Source organism: Miscanthus floridulus, chromosome 11 (assembly GCF_019320115.1).
Source record: "Miscanthus floridulus cultivar M001 chromosome 11, ASM1932011v1, whole genome shotgun sequence".
Classification (NCBI taxonomy): Eukaryota; Viridiplantae; Streptophyta; class Magnoliopsida; order Poales; family Poaceae; genus Miscanthus; species Miscanthus floridulus.
The window spans coordinates 71,631,107-71,639,539 of record NC_089590.1 but is presented as its reverse complement, the minus strand read 5'-3'; positions in this window follow the sequence as shown (position 1 = coordinate 71,639,539).

The following is an 8,433-nucleotide window of genomic DNA, read 5'->3' as shown; positions in this document are numbered from 1 at the left end:
GGTCCCGCCCAGATGAGTTGGAGCCGGAATCTAGGGGTTCATCCCCAAAACATTCCTACCGCCCAACAGTGCCAGCATAAGTTACCGATTCCTCTGTTTTTCTGTTTTTCTATTTTTCTGTGTGACCTATGCCTTTTAACTCTTGTAGAGTCTTGAGACGGGGCCATTCTTTGGCGTTGGCGCCCAAGAAGAGCGTTGCTCTTCAGGCGGGAAGGGCGCCGGTGCCCGACGTTGCTCCTATTTCGAGCAGGAGCGAAGCCAATGTTGCGGCCTCATTGGCCGATCAGGCGCTGCCTGCGGTGGCGCCCATGCCCTCAGTGGGTCAAGCAGACGCCGGGGCTAATGGAGCGCCCTTGGGGGTCACCGAGCAAACGACGGCGGTGTTGACTCCGCCGCCTACATCAGAGCGGACAGAGCTGCCGCCCGCGCTTGTGGCGCCCTCTGTGGTCTGAGAGCACGACGAGGTCGTCAGGGGGTTAGCTCCCTCTGAGCGGATCTTGGAGCCACGGTGGCCTAAAGGCTGGAGGTTGAGAGCATCTCTGCTGGGCTGGGCATGGAGCTTGCCGAGGTGTGGGGGATTCTTCAGGCTGAGAGTGATGAGCTGCCATCGGGGTGGTCTTCGATGACCTGGGGGTGGCGCGGCCAGAGGAAACCGGCTCACTTGCGGCCCATGCCGTGGATATCACGATGCGGGTGCGCCAGCTTGAGGAGAGCGCCTTTAACACTAGGATCACCCAAGCCTTTGCTGTTGCCCGCTCTCATTATGATCAGGAAATTAACTTGGAGGCAATGAGCCTCGGCTTCGCGCCTAGCTATGAAAACCCTGAGCTGGATGAGATTGAGAAGGTGGTGACTCCTGTTGCGCAAAACCTGGCGGACAGGCTAAAAGACATAGTTCTCCCTCTGAGGAAGTAGTTAGTTGAATAAGTTTGATAAACATTTATCTGTAATATGTGGACAAGTGTTGGTACTTTTGTGTCCGAAAATAGATTCATGATTTCGTTTTGCAATTTTGTTTCGTTCATTTGAGCTTACTTTCTTCCCTTTTGCATTCGAGAAAAAAGGTTTATATGATCCGATCCTTCCATTCGTTGAGACTATAGGGCCTGAGGTGTATAAGGGGGGAATTTTGATTGTGCTGGTGAGCAAAGTTACCATGGCCGTCGGGGCATGGGTTTTTTGCAGTCTTACCAGGCATGCTTGTTTATCTTTTCCCACAAACCTTGCTATCAACCTTAATGTGAGGAAGACATCTGATGCAATGACTATTTCGAAAAAGGAGGTACTTATACCTTTATCAGCCCCCGAGTGAGATCTGACCCCTTGCAGTCGCTGGGGCGGGATGTTACTGGAGACCGAAGCAAGGGTAGAAAACTTACTCTTGTATTTGCACATACCCCTTATTTAGGATCTTAACGATCATTCCATGACCGTGTGTTTGGTCTCATTGCTGGCCCAGCCTTCTCCGAGCCCCCGCGCATGGTGGGGATTCGGTCAAGGGTCGGCTTGTTTTGTCACTATCGCCCTATCCGCGGTTTCCACAACTGGAGGGGTTGAGGCGACGTCACTTGCCTCGACGGCTCGAGTGACGTGCTTGATGAGCTCACTAACAGGGATGTTCGAATAGAATCCGATCCGGTTACTTTGCGACAGGGTCAACAAAGTCCCCGGGTGGCATTCCGTTGCTCCTTGACCTGCCTTCCAACATATTCCCCCTCAATGGGGATTCTATGGGCTCGGCTAGAGGCTGGATTGAACTAGAAGGTTAAGATGACCCTATCCGCCTCAATATAGGTTGGGCAAAGGCCGCTGAGGCTCATATGTGTTTTCTCCCCTGGCTCTTGTTTGACATGAGGCAGCCTTAGGCCCTTTATGGGCTAGCCTTTGAACCTCGATCTCTCGACCTCAGATCGAGCGGCTCAAGCCCCTGAGCCCCTTGGGGTCTGATAGGGGTCGGCCATGTTTCACGCATCACCCCATCCTCAGTTTCCACAATAGGAGGGGTTGAGCGGACGACACTTGCCTCGATGGCTCGAGTGTCATGCTCAATGAGCTCACTAACGGGTATGTTCGTATGGAATCCGGGTCAATCATTCGCTGACGGGGTCGGTAGAGCCCTCATGTGGCATTCCACTACTTCTTAACCCACCTCCCGACAGATGCCCAAGTTATTTGATAGGCTCAGGTGGACCATTGGGCTCTCCTCGATGGAGATTCTGTGAGTTTGGCTCGAGGCTAGAATCGAACGAGAAGGGTCAAGATGTCCCTGTCTGCTTCTGAGCGGGGTCAGGAAAGGCCGCTGGGGCTTATTTCGGTTTTTCTCCCCTAGCTCTGTTTGACGTGAGGCAGCCCCGAGCCCTTCGTGGGCTGGCCTTTGAACCTCGGTCAGTTGCCACTTATATCGAATGAGGCGACTGCCGCTTCGTGAAGCGACACAAAGCGTTGAGATGCAGCGTTTGCATATACAACGTTTTGGATGTATGGGATTAATGTATGATTTAATTGAAATGAAAGCAGGGGTCGGTAATGTTACCTTGGTGGCATGAGCGACGAGAAGCTCTTACCGTACATGTCCGTGCGGGGTTCGGGTCCGACATTTACGATGGGGCCGGCGAGACCTACACGAGCATCGCAATTTTTTGTTTCTGTCTCTCAACGACGATCTGAGCCGTTCGATTGACTTTAGGCGACCTGATAGCTTCTCCTTGAAGGAGATTCTACAGGTGGACCCCTTCCGAACCCTTCTCGAGAAGGCGAATGCTAAAGCTTGGGGTACAGGGAACTATGAATTCAATTATGCTGGTGAACAAAAACACCGTAGCCGTCGGGGCATAGGGTCTAGTGGTTCATCTAGTTTTACTCAAAGTTTTACACCCGCACATCATGTCTCTGGTTTTAAACATAAGGAGGGGTCGGGCAAAGAGGATTTCTAAACTAGTAGACACTCTCGGTAGCCCCCGAGCGATGTTCATGCCCTTGTCGTTGCTGGGGTCAGAATCTCGGTAATGAAATTAACGCGCAAAGTAAGTAAGCAGAGGTGCTTATCTTTCGATGGCCGTTCATTTGGTGTTTTACCTGGTTCGTCTTATTGATCTAGGAGGCTCGTTGGGCCCCCCTTAACAGCGGTTCCGTCATTGGGTCATTCCATGGTCCTGCCTGGGGAAGCGGAGACTCGCCTACATGCGGGTGCTCCCTGATTCTCACACCCGGTGTGTGGTAGTGGTGGGCCATGCCTAGGTAACGTCCTGTTTGACCAAGCGATGTCTCATCAATTAGAGCACGTCCCATCGGTCCAAGCATGTCCCCTTGGATTCTCGTCAGCATCGATTTCCCATCTGCATTGAATAGGAGAAGGGAGAGAGTTTTTCGTCCCAACATTTTGCCTTTCCTCAGTTGTTGTGCCTCTTCCTTAAATAGGGGGAGGAGTTCTCGACCCATTCCTCTGCCTATTCCTGAGTTGCCGCTTCTCCTCCTTCTTCCTTTTCATCGAGCGCGTTCATATGTCGCGGCGGTTTCTAAGTGAGAGAGGGTAATGCGAGGGAGAGGAGAACTCATAGATCCATTCGTGAATCCAGAGTGCGATGTCGAGCTAGAGGTCATCCAACATAGATGAGACAGTGCTAGCTGCCTTTGCTGAGAAGGGGTCGCTGCTGCCGAAGGAGGAGGCGCACTAGAGGGTGCTGAGTGTCGTCGGCTTTGTCGTCGTCCATGAGGCCTTCGTCGAAATGGAGCCATATAGGGACTTCTTTCGGTGGATCTTCTCCTGGTGAGCCTTGTTGGTGGGGAAGCCGCTTAGGACTATGTCGATAGGGGGTGGCGCCCTTGCAGCTGCTCAGATCGGCCAGTTCATGAAGCTTGATGAGATGTCAGAGACATCCATCAGCCATGGCGGCCTTTCTCGGCGCAGAGCGCCCCCGTCCAGGTGCTGTTGTCATTGTTGCGGCTGATCATGATGGCATAGTCCCTGGGCACCCTGGTGAAGGTACCACCGTTACTGACGTGGTGCTCGACGTTGCAGACGACGGCGCCCTTGAGGATCCCACAGAGTGGTAGGACGTCGCCGATGGAGAGCATGGTGCGGCGACCGTAGTAGTGCGTATAATAGAACTGATCAGAAACTATAATCGAATAAGTTGTGGGGGAGCCCCCGTGTGAACAGTTTTTGTATTTATGAATGCATCAGTCCTTTTCGTGATGAAATGACTTTGTAAGCGATGAATTTGTGCGAAAAATGAACAAGTTTACAAATTTCGTTACGGTCGAGCCAATTCTGATCACGCTAGTGAGCAAGGAGGCCGTAGCCGCTGGGGCATGAGTTTCCTACAATCCTACCAGTTATGCTTAGATTTTGTTCCCAAAATCCTAGCCCTTAGGACTTACCATGAGAAAAGAGGGAAAACACAGAGAATGTTTGGAAAGATAACACAGAGAGTGTCTGCAAGATAAACATACTTATATCAGCCTCTGAGTGAGGTCTAACCCCTCGCACTTTGCAGGGGTCGGATGTCACTAAAGATTGGGGATTTTTATGACAAAAACTGATAAGAGAAGGTATGCGTTTATTTAAGCGTAAAAATAACATAGCTGCTCAATGTTCTAGGTGTTGGTGAAGATCTCGCCGTCGATGGTTTTTAACTTGTAATTGCCTGGCCAGAGTACTTTTGTGACAATGTACAACCCCTCCTAGGGTGGGAAGAGCTTGCTACGGTCCTTGTTGCTCTACACGAGGTAGAGAACTAGGTCCCCGATGTTGAAGGCTCGGTCCCGCACCCGTCGGCTGTGGTACCATCGTAGCTCCTGCTGGTACTTGGCCGAACGGAGGAGGGCGATGTCATGGGCTTCGTCTAGTTGGTCCATGGCATCTTTGTGGGATGCCTTGGCTCCCTGTTCGTCATATGCTCTAATCCATGGCGCTCCATCATTGAGGTCGGTTGGGAGGACGGCCTCAGAACCATAGACCATGAAGAAAGGCGTGTAGCCGGTGGCTCAGCTAGGAGTTGTCCTTAGGCTCCAGAGCACCACAGGGAGCTCGGCGACCTAGCATGCGCTGAACTTGTTCAACTGGTTGAAGATCCTGGGCTTGAGGCCCTGTAGGAGCATGCCATTCGTGCGCTCGACCTGCCCGTTCATTCGGGGGTGCGCGACGGTGGCCCAATCGACCTGGATGTGTTGTTCATCACAGAATCGAAGGAATTTCTTACCGCTAAACTATGTGCCATTGTCTGTGATGATGGAGTTCGGTACTCCAAAGCGATGGATAATGTCGAGGGAGAATAGCACAGCTTGCCCAGACTTGATCACAGAGATCGGCCGAGCTTCGATCCATTTTGTGAACTTGTCTATTGTGACAAGTAAGTGGGTGTAGCCCCCGGGTGCCTTCTTGAGAGGCCCAACCAGATCGAGCCCCCAGACCGTAAAGGGCCACATGACGGGGATCATCTAGAGTGCCTGGGCCAGGAGGTGAGTTTGTCGAGCATAGTACTGGCACCCTTCGTAGGTGCGTACGATCTGCTCAGCGTTGGCTACTGTAGTGGGCCAATAGAAGCCCTGTCGGAATGCGTTTCCAACCAAGGTTCTAGGCATGGTGTGGTGACCATAGACCCCACTGTGGATATCACTCAGCAAAAGCTTCCCCTATTCGGCGGGGATACAGAGCTATAGGATCCTGGTGTGGCTTCATTTGTAGAGTTCATCTTCTACAAGAATGAAGGATTTGGCACGACGTGCAAGCCATCGAGCTTCTGTCTTGTCTGTCGGCAGTGTATCATAGAGGAGGTAGATGAGGTAGAGTGTTCTCTAGTCATCCAAAGGGTCGAGCTCTGTTGCTAGATCCTCTTTAAGCTCCATGACCTCAGGGCCAGATGGAGCCATCGGTTGGTTAGCCCCCAAGGCTGGATCGGATGGACCGTCGTCAGCCCATTCTGGCCCTTCATAGCATACCGAGGGCTTGTGTTGGTCGCTGGCAAATACACCCGTTGGCACTGGCTCTCAACTGGATGCTGCTTTTGCAAGCGCGTCGGCCGCCTCATTGAGGCACCTTAGGATGTGATTGAGTTCAAGGCTATCGAACTTGTCCTCTAGCCATCGAACTTCTTGGCAGTATGCAACCACCTTGGCATCATGGCAGCTCGACTCCTTCATGACTTGGTTGACAACCAGCTGAGAGTCGCCCTGGATGTCAAGGCATCGGATGCCCAACTCAATGGCGATGCATAGGTCGTTGAGGAGTGCTTCATACTCGGCCACATTATTTGATGAAGGGAAATGGAGACGAACCATGTACCTTATGTGCACCCCAAGGGGTGATATGAAGACTAGCCCTGTGCCGGCGCCCTTCTTCATCAGTCACCCATCAAAGTACACCATCCGGTACTCTTGATCGACGACCGCCGGTGGTGTTTGGACCTTGGTCCATTCCACGATGAAGTCAGCCAACACCTAGGACTTGATCGTTGTTTGGGAGGCATACGTGATGCCTTGATCCATCAACTCGAGTGCCCACTTTGTAGTTTTTCCCATGGCGTCTTGGCTCTAGACAACCTCACCGATGGGGAACGACGTCACAACAGTCATGGTGTGTGATTCAAAGTAGTGGCGTAGCTTCCTCTTGGTGATGAGGATGGCATACAGGAGCTTCTGGATTTGGGAGTAGCGGGTCTTGGAGTCGGATAGTACTTCGCTGATGAAGTACATAGGGCGATGTACCTTGAGGATGTGCCCCTCTTCTCCCGCTCTACTACTAGTGCGACGCTGACCACTTGCGTGGTGTCCGCTATGTATAGTAGGAGGGATTCCCATCGGTCGAAGGAACTAAGATCGGGGCCTTATCAGAAGCAGTTTGACCATGTCAAGTGCCTCCTAGGCCTCGGATGTCCACTTGAAGCGGTCGGCTTTCTTCAAGAGTCGATAAAGGGGGAGACCTCGTTCACCGAGGCGCGAGATGAATCGGCTCAGGGCGGCGAGGCACCATCTGATTTGTTGAACCCCCTTTATGTTCTGAATCGGGCCCATCCTTGTGATGGCTAAAATCTTCTCCGGGTTGGCTTCGATGCCACGCTCGGAGATGATGAAGACGAGCAGCATGCCCCTTGGGACCCCAAAAACACATTTCTCAGGATTGAGTTTGATGCCATTCGCTTGGAGTTTTGCAAAGGTTTGCTCAAGATTGGCAACGAGGTGGTCGGCCCGTTTGGACTTAACCACGATGTCATCAACGTAGGCCTCCACAGTCCACCCGATGAGGTCCCTAAAGCATTTCAGCATACAGCACTGGTACGTAGCCCCAGCGTTCTTCAGACCGAATGACATTGAGACATAGCAGAATGATCCAAAAGGGGTGATGAAAGATGTCATGAGCTGGATGGACTCTTTCATCGTGACTTGATGGTAGCCGAAGTATGCATCAAGGAAGAGTCGACTATTTGGTCTATGCACAGCAAAAGGAACGGATCCTTTGGGCATGCCTTGTTAAGACCCGTATAGTCAACACACATCCTCCATTTCCCATTCTTCTTTCATACAAGAACGAGATTAGCTAACCACTCTGGGTGGTATACTTCCTTGATGAATCCGGCCACCGAAAGTTTGGCTATCTCCTTGCCGATGGCCCTGTGTTTCTCCTCATCAAAGTGACACAGGCGTTGCTTCACTGGCCTAGAGCCTGGATGGATCTTCAAGGTATGCTTGTCGACCTCCCTCGGAATGCCTAGCAAATCTAAGGGTTTCCACGCAAAGATGTCTTTGTTGCCACGAAGGAAGTCGACGAGCGCGCTTTCCAATTCAGAGGAAAGCATGGTACCAATACGTACTGTTTTACCCTTGGAGCTGCTAGGATCTATAAGGACCTCCTTAGAGCCCTCTGCCAATTTGAATGACCTGGTCGACTTCTTCGCGTCGAGCGCTTCTTCGATGACCTCCTCCTTGAGGACGGCGAGTTCCCCAGAGGCGACGATTGTTGTGGCGTGGCCGCAGCACTCGACCTTGCACTCGTAGGCGTGCTGGAAGGAGGTGCCGACGGTGATGACCCTATAGGGGCCCGTCATCTTCAGCTTGAGGTATGTATAGTTGGGGAAGGCCATGAACTTCACGTAGCATGGACGTCCTTGGATGGCGTGGAAGGTTCTGGGAACCCAACCACCTTGAAGGTGAGGGTCTTAGTCCTATAATTGAATTGATCCCCAAAGGTAATGGGCAGATCAATCTACAGGAGTGGCATGGCCTGCTTTTTGGGCATGATGCCATGGAAAGGTGCTCGGGTTGGGCGGAGGCATGTCCGGTCGATGCCCATCTCATCGAGCGTCTTGGTGTACATGATGTTGATGCTGTTGCCTCCGTCCATCAGTACTTTGGTGAGTCGCTTTGGGCCGATGATTGGGTCGACCACAAGTGGATATCTTCTCGGGTGTGGGATGGTATCCAGATGGTTGGTCCGAT